Here is a 13,286-nt window from a genome sequence, read left to right on the forward strand (position 1 = left end):
CTCGAACCCGTAGGGTCTGCACGCTTAACGTTCGATGACGATATGTATTATAAGTTATGTATTTTTGATGATCGAAGTTTGTTCGGAGTCCCGGATGAGATCTTGGACGTGACAAGGAGTCTCGAAATGGTCGAGACATAAAGATTGATATATTGGACGTCTATATTCATACACCGGAAGTGTTCCAGAAAGTTCCGGGTAAAACCAGAGTGCTAGAGGGGTTACCAATAGCTGCATTTTATGATTATGAAATTTGGAAGATGGATGTCAAAACTGCATTCCTAAAAGGATGTCTAGAAGAAGAGTTGTATATGATGCAACCAAAAGGTTTTGTCGATCCAAAGGGTGCTAACAAAGTGCGCAAGCTCCAGCGATCTATTTATGGACTGGTGCAAGCCTCTCGGAGTTGGAATAAAGACTTTGATTGTGTGATCAAAGCATATGGTTTTATACAGACTTTTGGAGAACCCTATATTTACAAGAAAGTGAATGGGAGCTCTGTAGCATTTCTAATATGGACAGTGCGAACTTCCACATGTACTGAATTTAGTAATAGATACGTACGAGTAGTTTCTATTGAGGAGCGAAGGAATGGATGACCGTGTGATTTGCAGGTATGCGATAGAATAAAAAACAAATGTCTCACACACTCAACGCATTAATCAAATGATTATTTTCACTCATTGTTGCATGCATGTATATATGACAAAAATGCTGATGTCAACAGATATTTAACCGAATTGAAACATTCAAAATGTTTTGTAGCCCAAATCGTTGCTCCAATTCAAAAACCGTTTTCACATAAAAAATCATCGCGACGAGATCCCATGTTGCTATGTTTGACGACTTTTTTTCAGATAAAAAGTTACCATGTTTGTTCTAGATAAGTTATCATACCATTGATACATAAGTTATCGTGATGTTTACACAGAAATTAACGGGCATAGAAAATAGGTCCTCCAACCTTATCACCATATGCACATACATGCATGCACTAGAGGACAAGAATCAACGTCATCCTAGATTCTTCTATTTTAAAACGGATGTCACATAATAAAATCGTCGCTATGAAATCCTCAAAACTAGATCCCATTTCAATATGTTCCGATTACTTCTTTTGGGTAAAAAAATTACCACGTATGCGCTAAGTAAGTTATCTTCTCTATTGAGTGTATATTATCATGTTATTTACATATGAGTAACCACGGGGCATGTTTCAGCAACTATTTTATTAGCGTGAAAACTTTTCATGGTGTCTAAACACAAGTTATCAAGTCTGGCGTGTGTAAATTATCATATTATTCACATAAAACTTATTAGGGTAACTTAAACACATGTACTCGCTCCATCCTTGTTTATTAGGCCCCCTTTTTTTGAGCTACCATTAATTTAACTAATGGGTCATAAAAATTATGTCATAAAAAACCTCTTCCAAAAACAAATCTAATAATATGCTTTTTGTAGCATATAGTTTATATTTTTTAGTAAAATACATGATCAAAGTTGGACCCAAATCCAGTGGAGCCTAATAAACTTGGATAGACACAACATGAGTAGTTTGATAACCATAATATGAGTTGCCTGGTAACTTTAACATGAGCTGTCCAATAGAAGTTATCGGTGGTATGTTTTAAACAACCTTTTTCCCTCGATCATAAGTTACCATGGTGTTTGTATGAAAGCTATCATCTCTGTTCTTCGTAAGTTATCTTGCTATTGGCACATAAGTTATTGGGAGCAGGGGTATATTTTTGACAACACATTTAGGGTCAAAGTTACCGCAGTGTTTATAAATAAGTTATCATGTATGTGGTACGTACATTACCACACTAAATACACAGAAGTTATCATAGGTGTGTTTTTCAACAACTTTTATCCCCAAGTCAAAAGTTACATCGGTGTTTGTACATAAGTTACCATGTCTTCGATGCGTATGTCAACATGCTATTTTCACATAAGTGACCAATGTCATAGGTATCATTTCTTGAGATATAAAAGCACTTAGTTGAAATGTAATACTAGAGTCACGGGTCTTTGGTCTGCGTGAGTCAGAGAGAACAAACCCACCAATACAGCTAGACATACAACTTCTTTCACATTTATACGTAAGTTATCAGGTATATGGTGCATATATTACCATGCTATTTACACCGAAATTACCGGGGTATGTTTTCAACAACAGCAAAAATCCTGAGTCAAAATTACAGTTGTGTTTGTACCTAAGTTATCAGGTCCGCGGTGGGTGTATTATCATGCTATTTACACAGAAGCTATCTATGGGAAGGGCATGTTTTCAATAACAAAATTTCCCCATATCAAAGTTACTAAATATCAGGTCCTCGGTGTGTATATTGCCATGCTATTTACACAGACATTACTAGGGTTATATTTTCTACAACTTCTTTCTTCGGGTCAAAGCTACTGCGGTGTTCATACATAAGGTATCATCTCTGTGATTTATATATTAGTATATTACCATGATATTAACATAGAAGTTAGCGGAGTATGTGTTAACCAACTTTGTTCATCGGGTCAAAGTTATTGTGATGTTTGCACGTAAGTTACCATGCCAGTGATGCATGTATTACCATGTTATTTATATAGAAGTTATCGGGGTATGTTTTGAACAACTTTTTGCTCCAAATCAAAATTACTGTGAGTGTTTATATCTAAGTTATCAGGTCTGATAAAACATATATTATTATGCTATTTACACAAAAATTACCGGGATATGTTTCAATAACTTTTTTTCCGTGAGTCAAAAGTTACTACGGTGTTTCGTATGAAGTTATTAGGTCTATGGTAAGCATATTATGATGGTATTTACATAAAAGTTACCAGAGTATGACAAGAACTTTTCCTCGGGATAAAAGATGCATGTTTCTATGAAAGTTATTATGTGTGCGGTGCGTAAATTACCAGACATATGTTATCAGGTTAAGTTTCAACAAGTCTTTTCCCCCGATTCAAAGCTATCACATTGTTTGCATGTAACTTATCAGGTTTGTGGTGAGTAAAATACTACGTTATTTACACACAAATTATGGCTATGTTTTCAACAACTTGTTTTCCTTGGGTCAAAAGTTATCATAATGTTTGCGCAACAGCTATTGGGGTATGTTTAAACACTTCTATTTTCATCGGATGAAAATTTACTATGGTCTATAATTAACGGTTATTAATGCACAACTTTTATTGCCAGAATTAATTGGAATATAAAATAAAGTAAGATTAAAAATTGGCGAGATATGCGCCATGCACGTGAGATGTGAGTGTGCTTCAGCATGCATGCATGGGCTAGGAGAGGTTAAGGCCTAAATTAGTGGAAGCCGTTACTAGTGTCTTCAGTATGTGCGTTTTATTCAGAAGACCTTTTAAACTAGAGTATAAAAAGAACTTAGCCTGCTTTAGGACAGACAAAAGAGTTAGCTCAGCTGGTGGGCGGCCTGCATGTGAAGCTGGAGGTCGTGTGCTCGACACCCACTCGGCGCATAATTTTTTCGATGGCGCAGGAGAAGGACGTGGGTTCGCTGGCGATCGTGGGATCTAGATCCAACAATGGGCGGGTCGTTCGGATCTGTTAGAGAATTTCCAGTCGACTGAAATTAGCTTTCTCGTTCTAATATTATATGTGGATGACATATTGTTGATTGGAAATGATATAGAATTTCTGAGTAGCATAAAGGTATACTTGAATAAGAGTTTTTCAATGAAAGACCTTGGTGAAGTTGCTTACATATTGGGTTTCAAGATCTATAAAGATAGATCAAGACGCTTGATAAGGTTTTTCAATGAGTAAATACCTTGACAAGTTTTTGAACGAGTTAAAAATGGATCAGTCAAAATGGGAGTTCTTGTCTGTATTACAAGGTGTAAAGTTGAGTAAGACTCAAAGCCCGACCATGGCAGAAGATAGAAAGAGAATGAAAGTCATTCCCTATGCCACAGTCATAGGTTCTACAAAGTATGATGTGATGTGTACCAGACCTATTGTGTACCTTGCCATGAGTTTGGCAAGGGGGTACAATAGTGATCTAAGAGTAGATCACTAAACAGTGGTCAAAATTATCCTTAGTGAGGACTAAGGAAATGTTTTTTTGGTGATGGGGGTAATAAAGAGTTCGTCGTAAAGAGTTACGTCGACGCAAGATTTTACACTGATCAAGATAACTCTAAGTCTCAATCTGGATATATATTGAAAGTGGGAAGCAATTAGCTAGAATAGATCTATGCAGAGCATTGTAGACATAGAATATTTGCAAAAATATATATGACTCTGAATGTGACAGACCCGTTGACTAAACTTCTCTCATGAGCAAAACATGATCACATCTTAGTACTCTTTGCGCGTTAATCACATGGCGACGTGAACTAGATTATTGACTCTAGTAAACCCTTTGGGTGTTGGTCACATGGCAATGTGAACTATGGTTGTTAATCACATACAGATGTGAACTATTGGTGTTAAATCACATGGCGATGTGAACTAGATTATTGACTCTAGTGCAAGTGGGAGACTGAAGGAAATATGTCCTAGAGGCAATAATAAAGTTATTATTTATTTCCTTATTTCATGATACATTTTTATTATTCATGCTAGAATTGTATTAACCGGAAACTTAGTACATGTGCGAATACATAGACAAAACATAGTGTCCCTAGTATGTCTCTACTTGACTAGCTCGTTAATCAATGATAGTTATGTTTCCTAACCATAGATATGTGTTGTCATTTGATAAACGGGATCACATCATTAGGAGAATGATGTGATGGACATGACCCATCTGTTAGCTTAGCATTATGATTGTTACAGTTTCATTGCTACTGCTCTCTTCATGACTTATACATGTTCCTCAGACTATGAGATTATGTAACTCCCGAATATCGGAGGAACACCTTATGTGCTATCAAACGTCACAACGTAAATGGGTGATTATAAAGATGCTCTACAAGTGTCTCCGAAGGTGTTTGTTGGGTTGGCATAGATCGATATTAGGATTTGTCACTCCGTGTTTCAGAGAGGTATCTCTGGGCCCTCTCGGTAATGCTCATCACTATAAGCCTTGAAAGCAATGTGACTAATGAGTTAGTTGCAGGATGAAGTATTACAGAACGAGTAAAGAGACTTGCCGGTAACAAGATTGAACTAGGTATAATGATACCAACGATCGAATCTCGGGCAAGTAACATACCGATGACAAAGGGAACAACGTATGTTCTTATGTAGTTTGACCGATAAAGATCTTCGTAGAATATGTAGGAGCCAATATGAGCATCCAGGTTCCGCTATTGGTTATTGACCAGAGATGTGTCTTGGTCATGTCTACATAGTTCTCGAACCCGTAGGGTCCGCACGCTTAACCTTCGATGACGATATGTATTATGAGTTATGTGTTTTTGATGACCGAAGTTTTTTTGGAGTCCCGGATGAGATCACAGACATGATGAGGGGTCTCTCAGTGGTTGAGACATAAAGATTGATATATTGGACGGCTATATTCGGACACCGGAAGTGTTCCGGAAAGTTCCGGGTTAAATCGGAGTGCCGGAGGGGTTACCGGAACCCCCCGGGGGAACTAATGGGCCTCGATGGGACTTAGGGGAAAGAGAGTAAGGGACAGGAGGAGCTGGCCGTGTGCCCCCCTTGGGTCCGAATTAGACTAGGGTAAGGGGGCGGCGCCCCCTTTCCTTCCCTTCCCCCTCTTCCTTCCTTCTCCTCCCACTGGCTTATGTGGAAACCTACTAGGACTTGGAGTCCTAGTAGGAGTCCCCTCTCCAGGCGCGCCCTAGGAGGCCGGCCATCCTCTCCCTTGCTTCTTTATATACGGGGGCAGGAGGGCACCTAAAACACACAAGTTTCTCTCCCAACCGTGTGCGGTGCCCCCCTCCATAGTTACACACCTTGACCATACCATCGTAGTGCTTAGGCGAAGCCCTGCGCCGATAGCACCATCATCACCGTCGCCACGCCATCATGATGATGGAACTCACCCTCGTCCTCAACTGGATCAAGAGGACGAGGTACGTCATTGAGCTGAACGTGTGCTGAACGCGGAGGTGTCGTACGTTCGATACTTGATCGGTTGGATCGCAAAGAAGTTCAACTACATCAACCGCGTTATTGAAACGCTTACGCTTTCGTTCTATGAGGGTACATGGACACACTCTCCCCTCTCGTTGCTATGCATCACCTAGATAGATCTTGCGTGATCGTAGGATTTTATTTGAAATTACCGCGTTCCCCAACACTCACTACCCACCTCGAGGCCCTCCGCGCCGCTGTCCTCGTCGCCTTCGACCTCATCATCGGAGGAGAGCGTGATAACCTCGCCGCCCTCCATGCCGCCTTCCTCACCGCCTTCAACCTTGTCATCGGAGGAGAGCGTGATAACCTCGCTACCCTCCACACCGGCAAAGATCGCCCGCTCCGCCTCCACAAGCTCCGGGTGCTGCCGGTGAGCTCTTGCATGCAGGCCTCGTCGGCAGCCTCGGCCTCGAGGTGCTCCCATGCCTTGCGGTCCTCACGCGCCATAGCCGAGCTCACCACCCCTGGCTCCGGCGGAACGAGGTGGATCGGACATGTGCCGAAGGGGAAATTGAGCCTAGCTGCAGCGCCGTGGTAGCGGACCTACCAGCGGTCGTACTCCATGGCCGTGAGCTTGACCGTGTGGAAGCTACCGAGCCACCGGCGGGTGGGTCTCCCGACCTATAATATCGGTGACCCACATCCCCCACCGCCGCTGCCGGACCCTGAGATAGGACCTCGTCGGCTGCCGGGTCTGAGCGAGGACGGGGAAGTCCTCGAACCGGTGTAGGGACATGGCGGCGGACGGATCAGGGGACTAGTGACAGTGGATCGATAAAGAGCCCACGGAGGACAATGGGGACACCTCGGCGGCCACCTCACTGGTGTCAAGCAAAGAGGTCGTGATAAAGTCTCTTGGGCCATTGGCTCCTCGAGCTCCCCGGCACACATGCAAAGGTTGAGGATGGAGGCGGCGGTGATGGCAGTGACCTACCAATGGTTACGGGGGTGGTGTGTGTCGGTGAGCGGAGGTTTTGGGGAGTGTGTGGTGTGTGTGCAGGGGGGGTTAAGGTGGTGTTTGAGGAAATACCGCAGCAACTGAAAGTTTTACTAGGCGGGAGTAACAAGGCGGGCTACTAAAAATTTGGATCAAGGGCGAGCAGATATTTTTCAGATTACGAGGGATGCAAAGGAGGGAATATTTGGGGAGCGAGCTAGTGTGCTTGACACACCGGCTGTGGACTGTAGCCGATGCACCTTCTCGCGTAAGCCATAGGCGTACTATACACCGATGGTGCTCCAGGATATTTTGTACTGCATCTCACACGGTTGGTGATAACAAACTATGTGGGATCTACTTGATTTTTCATTTTGATTTGAATTACATAATGGGGTCACAGCGGTAATGGATGGTGTTTGAATTGCTAGACCATTTATCTGAAGTGAACATGCAACTATATGTGTGCTGTAAAAAATTTGGAATTATTCAAGGTTCGTTTGGAAATTTTATACATTAAATTGGTTTTCTAGCCATTTCAGGTGCAGAATTCAAAATTAAAGCACATGCTCCAGTCCATGAAAACGAGTTGCAAAATCAAATGTTTGTCCTTGGTTGCAAGCTTAGGTCACATGCAAGAAATGAGAATGAATGTCAAACACCTTGACACTGTCGCTCGGTCGCTAACATTGAGATACATGGTTTTGAAATTCTAGTAAATCGAAAACTCGGCTGAAATTCATGAAACTTGAGATGATATCATGGAACGGCATCGACATGCCGTGGTAAAAATATTTTCCCATTTGGGGCAAGTTTGGGTATAAGTTTCTCGCAAACCGGAGCTTCTCTCACAACAAGCCAGATGGTTTCGGTAGGGAACGTGCCACCTTGGGGACAAACGATATATGTTGCCTATTCTTACTTTCTAAAATTTTCTCGTGTCAACATAGAACAACACGAGTGCTGTGTCATTTTTTGGGATTTTTGGGGGTTCGCTTGGACATATTTATACATTAACTGAGTTTTCTATGCATTCATGTGCATAATACAAATTTGAACTACATGCACATGCTCGAGCGCATATAAAGTGGTTCAAAATTGGAATGTGTGTCCTTGGTTACATGCTTAAGTCCCATGCAAGAAAAGAAAATGGATGTCAAACACCTTGCCACCGTCGCTCTGCCGCTAACATTGAGATGCGTGGTATTTAAATTCTAGTAAATCGAAAACGCGTATGGAATTTATGAAACTTGACACACTAGCTTGGAACGGAATCAACATGCAGTGGTAAAAATATTGTCCCATTTGGGGCAGGTTGGGGTATATAAGCTTCTCACAAACCATAGCTTCTTACAACACGCCTCATGGTTACGGTAGGGAACGTTTCACCTTTCTGGACCAAACGATATACGTTGTCTCTTCTTGATTTCAATTTTTTTCTAGTGACAACATGTAGAACAACATGAGTGTTGTGTTAGTTTTAGGATTTTTTTCGGGGTTCGTTTGGACATTTTTATACATTAATTGAGTTTTCAATGCATTTATGTGCATAATTCAAATTTGAAGTACAGGCACATGCTATAATGCATATAAATTTGTTGAAAAATTCAAACCCGTGTCCTTGGTTGCATGCTTAGGTCTCATGCAAGAAATGGGAATGAATGTCAAATACCATGCCACCGTCACTCGGCCGCAAACATTGAGATACCTGCTTTTTAAATTCTAGTAAATCCAAATCTCTTCTGACATTCATGAAACCTGGCATGCTATCATGGGCGGCATCAACATGCCGTGGTAATATTTTGTCCCATTTGGGCAGGTTTGGGTATAAGCTTCTCACAACCAGAGCTTATCACAACAAGAGCCTCATGGTTTCGGTAGGGAATGTGCCACCTTTGGGGACGAAACGATATCCGTTGCCTGTTATTGCTTTCAATTTTTTCTCTAGTGTCAACATAGAACAACAGGAGTGTTGGTGTCAAAATTTGGAATTTTTCGGGGTTTGTTTGGACATTTTTATACATTAATTGAGTATTCAATGCATTTATGTGCATAATTCAAATTTGAACTACAGGCACATGCTCTAATGCATATAAATTGGTTGAAGATTCAAATCCGTGTCCTTGTTTGCATGCTTACGTCCCATGCAAGAAATGGGAATGAATGTCAAACACCCTACCACCGTCACTCGGCTACAAACATTGAGATACCTGCTTTTTAAGTTAACCTCATTATTGTTTGTTTGTCAAAGTGATGGACAACGACTTCGCGGGCCCATAGAAAGTGTCACACACGAGTATCGAGTGTCGTGTAGGACAACCATCGACTGCCTGTGGCCAAAACATGTATGTATGAAAGGGTTGTGTAGTGTTTTAAATTACGAATTCATGACTCTGATGTGGCACCGACCTGCCTAACAAAATGGCCAACCCACAGGTGGCTCACAAGTCGTAGTGTACTGCAAGCCACCCGCAACCCCAGATGCACACACCCACACACACACCGCGAATCCACCACAACTACGATGCATGTTAAATTAATTATCCCACGATGAACATATATATGTTACCAAAGAAGGGACATTTTGATTTCAAAAAAATCAGAGATCATTAAGAAGTTTTAGTACATTAATTGATTGACTTTCTACGGATATAATGTGCAAAAATCAAATTCGAGCTACATGCACACGTGACAATGCACCTAAATGGATTGAAAAAACACATGTGTCTCACTGGGTGCATGTTTACTCCCCGTGCAACAAATTTCAAACAATGAGAATCCTGATTTTTAAATTCTAGTACATGCAAAACTTATTTGAAGTTCATGAAACTTATCGTGTTGTCATATGGACACCAATACAAAGTTGCATTGTACTTTTTTGGGGTCAAATTTGAGACCAGTTTTGATGTAATCTTTATCTAATTACAAACGGGGGATTATTAATAATTGGGAACCAATATCGCAAACGGATTATTTATTCGAACCGTGAGCATTAGACCAACAATGGATACGTGAATGCTTCTGTTAAGCAATAAAGCGACATCATTAATCATCCAAATAGAAAAACAATATACATTGGATTATACACAACAAGTCATCAACACACAACGACAACGAGGATACATGTTGGATTATAGATTATTTCCAAGAAAAAAATTCTAGTAAATACTAAAGTTTTTCTCACATATCAAATAAGAAAGCAATGAAATGAACTTCAGCTCAACCAATCCTCGGTGTTGGAAACGCTTGCTTTGAACCATAACTGATTCTTTGGGAAGGGTCTGCTATTGTCAATCTCGAGACCAACGCATGACTGATCATCCCGGCTGAAGTGGCCTATAGGACGCATATTGTAATAGCGAGGGTAGGGAACCATAGAGATGTCTGAGGTATAGATATAGTTGCTTCTCATAAACGGTAGTAACATTGTGTCAACAGCAGCTGGATCACCTTTCACCATCATTGGATAGTTTTGTCCAAGGAAGAGCGAGTTTTCTCCAAGACTATCAATACTAAACCAGGGAGAAGGTGTTAGCGCTAGCACATGAGTATCCATCCCGAATAACCTGCAACGGATGTTGGAATAGGTCCGGAGAGTGCGACCATGGGAGACACCACCTGCTTTGTTAGTAATATCAGCAGTGCCCTGTATACATACAAGAAGAGGTGATCCATCGGAATAAGTTGCCAGGCGCCACTGAGTATATAGGTCCTTCTCATCATCATGCTCGTGATCATCACCATCGTCATCTCCCCCTTGGTTATAAAAACTTTCAAGTATAGGTGGTGGAATGTTCACAGGACCTTGGAAACACAAGAAGGTTAATTAGTAAAGGGAAACTAGCTAACTCGCATGCATGTGGATGAAATAATTATAATTACGGTGGAAGACAAACATACCAAAACCATAAGGATTCAATGCAAAAACAGTGCCACGAGTGGTGGCCGCAAACACAAGACCCTCGTACTGAATTGCATCACAATACTCATCCGTGTACAGAAATTGATTTTTGAGCAATATCCATCGAGGCGTGGAAGTAAGGACGACAACAAGCTTGTCGAAGATAGTAACAACTAGTTCTTGTAGTCCCAAGAGCGGTTGGGAACTCAACAAATTGCTATCTTCCATAGACGACAGCCACCATGATCGTATTTGAACGTATGTAGATCATCTGTGTGCTCAACCTCAGGGCAGTCTGTGATTTTTGGAAGTGGAACCCGGTGACGAGTGTACACATTCACAAGTTCCCACTCGCAGTTATACCCAATAAAACAACCCAATCTCCATTTGCGCATGTTCAAGCCTTACCCTCAAGCGATGGCATCTTAACATCACATGTATCATTATCAAGCGACATCAACTTGCACAAGGCGAGGCTTCCATCGTCCTCACGCCGGCGACCAGCGCAATGGCGAAGAAGATAGGGGACATCAAACCGCTCCTGAACCCTTGGGTTCTTTGCAATGATGTTATTTGTTGAGTTGATAATGGACTTGAACGAACCTGTCATGCTAGCCGAGGTGATGACGTCACACCAATCAATGCGTTCCTCCACCACGTCATCTTTCAGATCGGGGCAAGAATAACGGGGTCATTTCCGGCCTGTTCCCTCCATGGAGAAGACGATCGAACAATGGCAGAAGGAAGGGTGAAGGCAAATGGAGGGAGGAAGAGCGTGCGACAACAGTTCCAAATCTAGAGGGAAAGGCGAAGAGGCGATGGACGATTGCCACTCTACACGAAGAGGCTAGTGGGGAGCGAACGGTTGCCACAGAGAGGTCACACACTGACGACAAGGCCGTCCTCTTAGACCTAGCGCCCGCGCGGGATGGCCTCCGTCCCCCACACGAGCGAATCCACTTCGCACCCCACATGTTTGGTCTGCGACGCCGCTAAGAGAAAGTACTACAATAGTGGGCTTATAGCCTACTTACATGGCAAATTTGCCTATGTGGAGGAGAGAGACATGAAGGATTCCTGCAACAAGGACAACCGTGCCTGGCACTTGGCCTGGATGGCAAAATTCGACAAAGCTCACGTCGTGTATGTGGCCAAGGAGGCGTACACGTGCTACGATATGTACAAGTGGATCGTTGACATGAGGAAGTGCCTCCTTCCCCAAAATGGCAGGGATCCAACCGGAAGCAAAGCAATGGCAAACATCGTCGCAACAAGAAGTAGATGATTAGATCCTCGTTTCTCCTAGTTTAGTATGAAACTGCTTACTTTGGTGTGTGAAAATGTTATGTGTGTAGTCACTTGTGTAGTTGTATGCTTAATTTGGTTATGCAATGTTGTCTTTTTAAGTATATAAGTTGATGCTCTGTAGACAGAGCAAATCACATCGCACACGGTCTAAACAATGGAACCTGTCTGTGATGATTTCATCAATCACTGACAATTGTATACTAGCAATCATTTGCTCACAACACATATGGCTTGTTAACAGGAATCGTCTGTGTTGTTATCCGTCTTCCCACACATTTCCTATTACAGACCTGTTTGTTGCATATCACACACATCTTGTTAAGTTGAACCGTTTCTATTCTCTTGGCTCAACGCAAATAGTTCATCCGAGTGAACTATATGTCGTATATGGCACACACCTTCATCTGGCTGCCCGTTTCTGTTGTTCTACCTCATCACAAATAGTAAAGTCGAGTGAATCGTATGCTCTACATCGCACACACCTTCATCTGTCAACCCGTTTCTTTTGTTCCTCCTGATCGCAAACAGTAAATTGAACTAACTCGTATGCCCTGAATCACACACGCAACAAAAATCTGAACCGTGTTTGATGCATCCGTCATCGCAAACATTTTGCACCTTTTTTGACGGGTTTTTTACACCATCGTTTGCGATTATTGCATTGCACACCATTTCGTCGAAGGGTCTCTGATCGTAGTGTCGTGTTAGCAGCATCCTGCAGTAGTGCATGTCCACGTGCTTAGAGATAGAGAGAGGTGTCGAAAAAACAAAATATGGAAATATGAGCATCATGTAACTTATTATGACAACAACAAACATTAACATAAAACTTTTATCATAGACTTCTCATGAATAAGTAACAATTCATCACATCATCGAAGTATAAAGTATAAACTCTATTGGAAACCAACAAACTATGTTCTCAGTCAACTTTGCAACTACAATTCACCATCTTTTCAGGAAGGGTCACGTATCGGAGCCTTTAGGAAAGTCCACATACTCAACCATCATATAGTCTTCTATGGTTGCTAACACTCACCACATACACATGAACA

Source organism: Triticum dicoccoides, chromosome 4B, assembly GCF_002162155.2.
Source record: "Triticum dicoccoides isolate Atlit2015 ecotype Zavitan chromosome 4B, WEW_v2.0, whole genome shotgun sequence".
Lineage (NCBI taxonomy): Eukaryota > Viridiplantae > Streptophyta > Magnoliopsida > Poales > Poaceae > Triticum > Triticum dicoccoides.